Source organism: Dasypus novemcinctus, chromosome 8 (assembly GCF_030445035.2).
Source record: "Dasypus novemcinctus isolate mDasNov1 chromosome 8, mDasNov1.1.hap2, whole genome shotgun sequence".
Classification (NCBI taxonomy): Eukaryota; Metazoa; Chordata; class Mammalia; order Cingulata; family Dasypodidae; genus Dasypus; species Dasypus novemcinctus.
The window spans coordinates 91,339,348-91,346,785 of record NC_080680.1 but is presented as its reverse complement, the minus strand read 5'-3'; the positions used below and the strand labels follow the sequence as shown (position 1 = coordinate 91,346,785).

General features: G+C 46.9%; 1 non-coding gene across 1 annotated transcript; it reads right to left on the bottom strand.

Moving 5' to 3' along the window:
• Positions 1 to 4,183: 4,183 nt before the first annotated feature.
• LOC111765359 (U1 spliceosomal RNA) lies at positions 4,184 to 4,347 on the bottom strand. Its single transcript, XR_002797734.1, has one exon. It is a non-coding gene; the product is annotated as a U1 spliceosomal RNA (small nuclear RNA).
• Positions 4,348 to 7,438: the final 3,091 nt, after the last annotated feature.

Sequence of the window (7,438 nt, the reverse complement as noted above, 5' to 3'; positions counted from 1 at the left end):
TCCCGTGGGATTTCCCTGCCTCCTGGCTTTGAAGGATGTACCCTGCTCACTCCGTTTTGAAGGTGAGGCTAGGAGGCGCCGAGGGCTGGAGTCAGGAGCCCTGTGAGCGCTACCCAAGCACCGCTCAGGCGGTTTCCTCGGATTTGCCTCCCAGCTCCCCCCCAAACCCACCCCCTCTTGCCCCCATTCCCACTGCTAAACTGCCACAGGATGAATCAAAGAACACAGGAGTGAGAGAAAGCAAGGGTGATGCCTCTTAAGGCTATAGTCAGGGTTGCTTCTGGAGTCTGGAAAACGAACGAACCAGGCCTGAGCAAGCCCGTTTTCCAGATGGGCAAATCGAGCCCGGGGTCACCTGTGAGAAGGTAGAGTCCCTCAGGTAAGGGGGGGCACGGCCAGTGCTGCCCCAGCTCCCTCCCCGCAGCGGCTTTTGCACCTGCGTGGGGAAGGAGCGCGCCCGCCGGGAACGTGGTTCTCCCCTCTTTTCCTCCCTTTCTCCTTGCTCCCCGTCCCGAAGGTAAAAAGTTCACGCGGGCGCCCATCCGTCGCGGGCTGTCAGGCGGCCCTGTAATCTCTCTGTGGTTTTATTACTTAAAAACGGCGAGGCGTTGGGCTGGGGAATTTTCCAAGGTGTTCGAGGCTGCCGCGGGCCCCATTTATATTGTGCCCGAGTTTCCTTCCCAGTCTCCTTGAGACAAGTGACCAGCGGGCCCCGCCGTGAAGGCCGTATCAGTCATTTGCCAACGGGAGCCGGGCGGTGAATTATCAGGGGACGGCGCGGAGGGGAGCGCGGGCCGGGGGCGCGGGGTGGCAGTAAACATGTCCCCGGAGTGTGTCCCCCATCACTCACGGGCGGATAGCACATCTAGGCACACCCGCGGCCCTATCTCTAAATCTCAGCCCGACCCCTGAGAGCGCTGGAGGTGACTTTCAAGAGTGTTGTCTGCAGGGGAACTCGGAGGGGAAGTTTGCAGCCGGCAGTGCTGGCCGCCCGGTGGGCCTGAGGCCGCCTGGGAAGCGCCCTCCTTCTGCTTAATTAATTTATTCATCTGTATATACTTCCACGTGACAAAGACATTTATTATTGAGCATCAGGTATGTGAAGAGGGTACACGTTTAGAGTTTCTTGTCAGGTGAAAACCGAAGGGCCCACAAGTCAGGCACCGGTTGTGGCCTTTCTGTGTTCTCTTGCCGCCTGACCAGGCTGGCACTCCCTCGCCAGCTCACCCTCTTGCTCTCTCGGGGACTGAGGGTTTTGGGGAGAGGCGACTGTGCGCAGGAGAGGAGGCAGCTGCCCGGCTTCCGCCACCTGGAGGGCGCTCTTCCCTGGGACAGGTGCTCGGTGCCTGGTTCCGCCCTTGCCCGGCTCTGCTCTAGGACTTCAGCCACCGAGTGTCCTCCAGTCCTTACCACCACCCCGCTTCGTGGGTACCTGCATCACCCCTGTACAGTGAGCAGACAGAGTGCAGTGAGGTTTGGAAAGTGTCCAGACTCGCCCAAGCTTGGACTTGAACCCAGGTCTGTCAGCCCTTAGCTCCACGGACAGGGGTCCTGCTGCTTCCTGCCATCTGGGGGTGTCTGAGAACCCCAAGAGCTTCCTGTTGACAAGTGTCCCATCCACCTGCCCCTGAGGCCCGGGCTGGTAGCCGGCTCACCCATGGAGCTGCCAGCACTGGCTGCTGACTGCTCTGCACCCCGGGCCCTGCCTTCTACACCCCATTTCTCTGCTCCCTGCCCCCTCTCCCCCCAATTTCCAGGGACTTTCTGCTACCCCCCATCTCTGTTTTCTGCCCAAGCGCCCACCCTTTCCTGGGGGCTGGCTGGAGGTGCGGAGGTGGGGGTGAAATGGGGACACCCATGTTCTTCACAGAGACCCCGTGACGCTGAGCTGAGCCGAGGGTCCTCGGCAGCTTCAGGGTCGGCACGGGGGGCCGGCCAGGAGGGTTGGGTGCCCTCCCCGGGCCCGGGAAGCTCACCTGGCCAGGGAGACCACCTGCTCACCCTTCCCTGCAGCGGCCCTCAGCCTGTCTCAGACAAGGACTCTTTCAAAGATAATTTATAGGCTGATACCTCATTGCACATGGTAATAGCTTGTGCTTAAATAATAATAAGCTTGATTGCCGTGCAGTCGTTAAACTTTTTTTTCCCCATTCAGTTTAACTGACCATTTTGTGTGTGGTTTGGAAGAAGCCGGGAGAGAGCCTGGTCATTATCCTGGGCCTGAAATGGGAGTTAATTTCTAATGAAGGTATAATTTTATTCCAATGATTTTACATTTAATTAACTAAAGCTACAAGTAATTTGAAATTATATGGTGATGGGGCTCACTTTGGGGATCATGGAGGGCAGAGTAGGGAGGCTGAGTGGGGGAGAACAGCAGGGCAGGTGGGGGAGAGGGACGAAGGGAAGGGTCCCTGTGCCAAGCAGCCACGGGATCCAGGCCCCATGCTGGGCACCTAAGGCCTGTCACCTCTTGAATCCTCACCTCAGCCCTTACAGGTGGAAATACTCTCATCTCCATTATACACATGGGGAGGGAAGGTTCGGAGAGGTGGAAGTGGACATCTATTTTTTGTTCTGTCCTTTCTAGTCCCTTTCTCCCCTGGGGGAGCTCTACTCCCATCTTTGCCCCCCCCCCCCATCCTAATCCATCTCTATGGTGCTGCCATGTTGTTCCATGGACCTGACCTCTAGCATGCTTGGACCAATGTCTCCCTTCTCCGGGATTTTTGAATTTGGGCATGAGAAAGTCAGGCAGAGACCTTTTGGTGACTGAAGGATAAGATTGGCTTTCTTTCTTGTCTAATTTAACTTAATCTTCAGAAAGGGGCACAAATCGTAAGTGGACAGCTCAATGAGGTTTTTTAATATATATTCACACCGTTCGTAACCATCATTTAAATCAAGCACCCAGCAGGCTCCCGCATGCCTTTCCTCAGTCAAATAACTGTCTGTGATGTCTATCATCACAGCTTAGTTTTGCTCTTTTTGAACTCATGTAAAAATAAAATAGCATGTTCTCTTCTATGTCTGCCTTCTTTCATTCAACATTATGTCTCACATAATTATCCAAGTTGTTTGTTTCTTTTCATTGCTGTGTGGGATTATATATTTAAGTTTATCATAATTTCCTTATTCATTCTCCTCTTGATAAGTATTTGAGGTGTCTCTAGTTTTTCACTATTTTGAATTCTGTTTCTATGAACATTCTTGTATCTGTCTTTTGGTGGGCATAAATACTCATTTCTCTTGGGTATATGCCAGTAATGGAATTTCTTTGTTCTATCTTCCATCTCTCTCTCTCTCTCTGTCTACCTATATCTTTCCCTCTCTTTCTAGTATATCTATATGCCTATATACATACACACACACACAACATAAACTTTGCCATCTCAACCACTCCTAGGCGTACTACTCAGTGGATTAATCACATTCATGATGTTGCACAATTCTTACAACCATCCATTACCAGAACTTTCCCATCACTCCAACAGAAACCCTGCACCCTTTATGCGTTAACTCCATATATCCCCTGCTCCCTGCACTTTCTGTCTCTATGAGTTTGCATATTCTAGCTATTTCATATAAATGGAATCATAAAGTATCTGCACTTGTGTCTGACTTACTCAGCGTAATATCTTCAAGGTTCATTCATGTAGTGACATATATCAGAACTTCATTCCTTTTAAGGCTGAGTATGTGTATACCACATTTCATTTATCCATTCATCTGCTAATGGATCTTTAGGTTGCTTGTATCTTTTGAATATTGTGTATAATGCTGCTATAAACATTGGTGTACAAACATTTGTCTGAGTCCCTGCTTTCAATTCTCTTGGGATTGCATGGTCATATGGTAGTTCTATGTTCAACTTTTTGAGGCACCCCCAAACTGTTTTCTGTAGTGGCTACATCATTTTACATTACCACCAGCAATGTATGAGGCTCCTTTTTTCTCCACATCCTTGTCAGCACTTATCTCCTTTTTTTTTTTTTAAACTAATAGCCATTCTAGTGGGTGTGAGGTAGTATCTCATTGTGGTTTTGATTTGCATTTCCCTAATGGCTAATGATGTTGGGTATCTTTTCATGTGCCCATTTGTATATCTTCTTTGGAGAAATGTCTGTTAAAGTCCTTTGTCCATTCTTTAATTGGATTGTGTTGTTTTGTTTTTTTTTTTTGGCCAGGGAACACTGTGAATGCAGTCCCCAACTACTACAAAGTATGCAGTTATGTTTCCTGCATTTGGGGAAATTGCAGGGGTCAGCACATCCAGAGTGTAATAGATCAATCTCGCCCTGGAAAACCACCACCGGGATCATGGTGTCTCCCCTGCCAGGTACATTTGTTTGACTTTTTGTTGTTAAATTGTAGGAGTTCTTTATATATTCTGGATGCTAAACTCCTAGCAGATATGTATTTTCCAAATATTTTCTCCCATTCTGTTGGTTGTCTTTTCACTTTCTTGATAGTGTCCTTAGATGCACAAAACTTTTCCATTTTGATGAAGTCCCATTTATCTATTTTTTTCTTTTGGTGTTTGTGGTTTTGATATAAACTCTAAGAATCCATTGTCTAATAGAAGTTCCTAAAGATATTTCCCTATGTTTTCTTCTAAGGGTTTTATAGTTTTAGCTCTTATATTTAGGTTGTTGATCTATTTTGAGTTAATTTTTGTGTATGGTGTGAGGTAGGGGCCCACTTTCACTCTTTTGCATGTGGATATCAAATTTTCCCCAGAACGATTTGTTGAAGAAACTGCTCTTTTCCCACAGAATGGACAAGGCTTCCTTGTCAAAAATCAATGGCCATAGATGTGAGGATTTATTTCTGCTCTCTCAATTCCATTGCATTGTCTGTATGTCTGTACTTGTGTTAGTTCCACACTATTTTTATTACCATAGCTTTGTAGTATGTTTCGAAGTCAGGATATCAAACAGTTTTCCAAAGGTGTATCAACCTATATTCCTCTCAGCACTCTTAGGAGAGTTCTGGCTTCTCCTCATCCTCTCTAACTCTTGGTATTGTCAGTCCTTTTAATTTTATCCACCTAGACAGGGTTGTAGTGCTGTCTCTTTCAGGGTTTACTTTTATTTTTTTCTGATGATTAATGAGGTTAAGCACTTTTCCTATGCTTATTAAGCATCTGGATATCCTTTTCTGTGAAGTACCTGTTCAAGTCTTTGGATAGTTTTTCAAAAGTTGGGTTGTCAATTTAAAAAAAAATTGATTTCTTGGAATAGGCCTGAGGCTTGCTTTTTTCACTTTCTTAATGGTGCCTCTTGACAACCAGAAATTCTTAATTTTAACGAGGTTTAAAGGTAAATATTTAAGTGTAAAACTAAAAAGCTGTTGTCAGTCATATTTTCTACGCTAGGCAAAAGTCAGACCACAGCAAAGGAGGAGAGTGAAATGCATGTTCTGAGAGAGATGAAGAAAGAGTCCTGTTATCTTCCTCATACTTCTGGCTGACTCACAACCCCTAGGAGGTAGGTACTGTTCATACCCCATTTAGAAGATTAGGAAAGTGAGGCTTCCAGATTCACACCAGGCCTCTTAGATTCCAAAACCTGGCATCTCAGCTGCTACTTCACACACCATGTGCCTAGAAATGGAGAGAAGCAGATAGGTCTACCCAGATGCTTGCACAGAAATATAGATGCAGAGACAAACAGGGCCATGACGAATAAGAACAGTGACTGGCTTTACACACTTCAGAGTCCATGGACACGACACACAGAGACCCACCTGGAGAGTAGGGTGGAGGTGGGGGGCCCAGGGAACCCCACAGCTGTCCTCTTGGAAGGCTCTGAAATCGTTGCCTCTGGACTTTCCGGGCTCAAGATCCCACCAGGGCCATCCTACCTTTGCCCTGCCTTCCTGTGGACCCTACCCTGGACTGTTGGAACATCTTGTTTCCATGGTTACCTAAGAACAGGAAGCCAGGAGTCTAGCCTGCTTCCTTCTAACTCCCATCCCAGCCCAGTCATTTCATTTGGATAAATGGAAACTGGGGTGGCACTGCCATTTCTGCTTGGCCTTGGGTCTCTGTCCAGGAAACAGAGCCTTTCTCCATGGTCCCATCTCTGCCCCTGGAACACTCTGCCCCTCACTTTCCAGAAAACATTGAGGTCTTTGTGGCTGATGGGGCTTCACCATGGGCCCAGAGTCTTAGCTGTCAGCTATGGGTAGGCTTCTTTTCAGCTCTTGATGGTCGAACGCAGAGTGAGCAGGTTAAGTGGGATTCAGAAAGAGTCCTCTCTTTGCTCCCTGCTGACTCATGTCGTCACACTCTATTCACTTATCCATCTTCCCTTGCCCATGTGTACTGGGAAGAGGGAGATAGACCTCACCTTCTTCCCACACTTTCATTTCATTTTCCAACTCCAAATGACTGGGATTGTCTCCCTGGGAAATGTATAGATCACATGTGGGCTCAGGGGGAAAGAATACCATGATCATTAGTGATGGCTGACATGGCCTTGGGCATCCACAATAGTGGATAAAATGAGTTCAGAAACTGGGTGCTGAACCGCAGTCAGGAGCAAGATGGAAACTGAGGTCAGAAACCAGAGCATGGCTGAGATAAGGGATTAGCTAAAGGTTAAGTTCAGGTACCAAATTACAGAATGAGGTCAGGAACCAGAGAACTTCCAAGGTCAGAAGTGAATAGTGGTTGACATCAAGAGCCAGAACCGGAATGGTGCCCTGAGGTCCCATTTAGCTCAGTTGGCAAAGTACTGTATTAATTAGCAATGTCTGCTGTGAGCACATGAAGGGAAATTAGTGTCTTATGTGAAACCAATCTGATATCCCTCCACCTAGAGCACTCTCATCTGCTTTCTTCCGCCTGGAAGGGCACTTTTTAAAAAAGTAGCTTTATTGAGATATAATACATACCATACAATTCACTACTTTAAAGTGTACAGTCCAATGTTTGTTTGTTTTTTTGAGGTACCAAGGGCCAGGGATTGAACCCAGGACATTGTAAGTGGGAAGCCAGTGCTCAACCACTGAGCCACATCAGCTCCCTGATTTTTTTTTGTTGTTGTTGTTCATTTTGTTTTTCTTGTTTGTTTTTAGGAGGCACCAGGAACCGGACCTGGGACCTCCTGTGTGGGAAGCAAGAGCTCAACTGCTTGAACCACATTTGCTTCCCCAATGATTCTGAGTATATTCACAGAGTTGTGCAACCATCACCACTATCATTCCAAAAAGGAACACTGTGCCCATTAGCAGTCACTAGTTTTCCCCTGAGCAACTTTCTGTCTCTGTGGATTTATCTAGTCCAGACATTTTATATAAACATAGTCTTTTGAGACTGGCTCCTTTCTCTAGTATAATGTTTTCAAGGTCTATCTATGTTGAAGCATGTATCTGTACTTTCTTTCTCTTTATTGTTGAATACTATTCAATTGCATAGATATACTGTATTTTG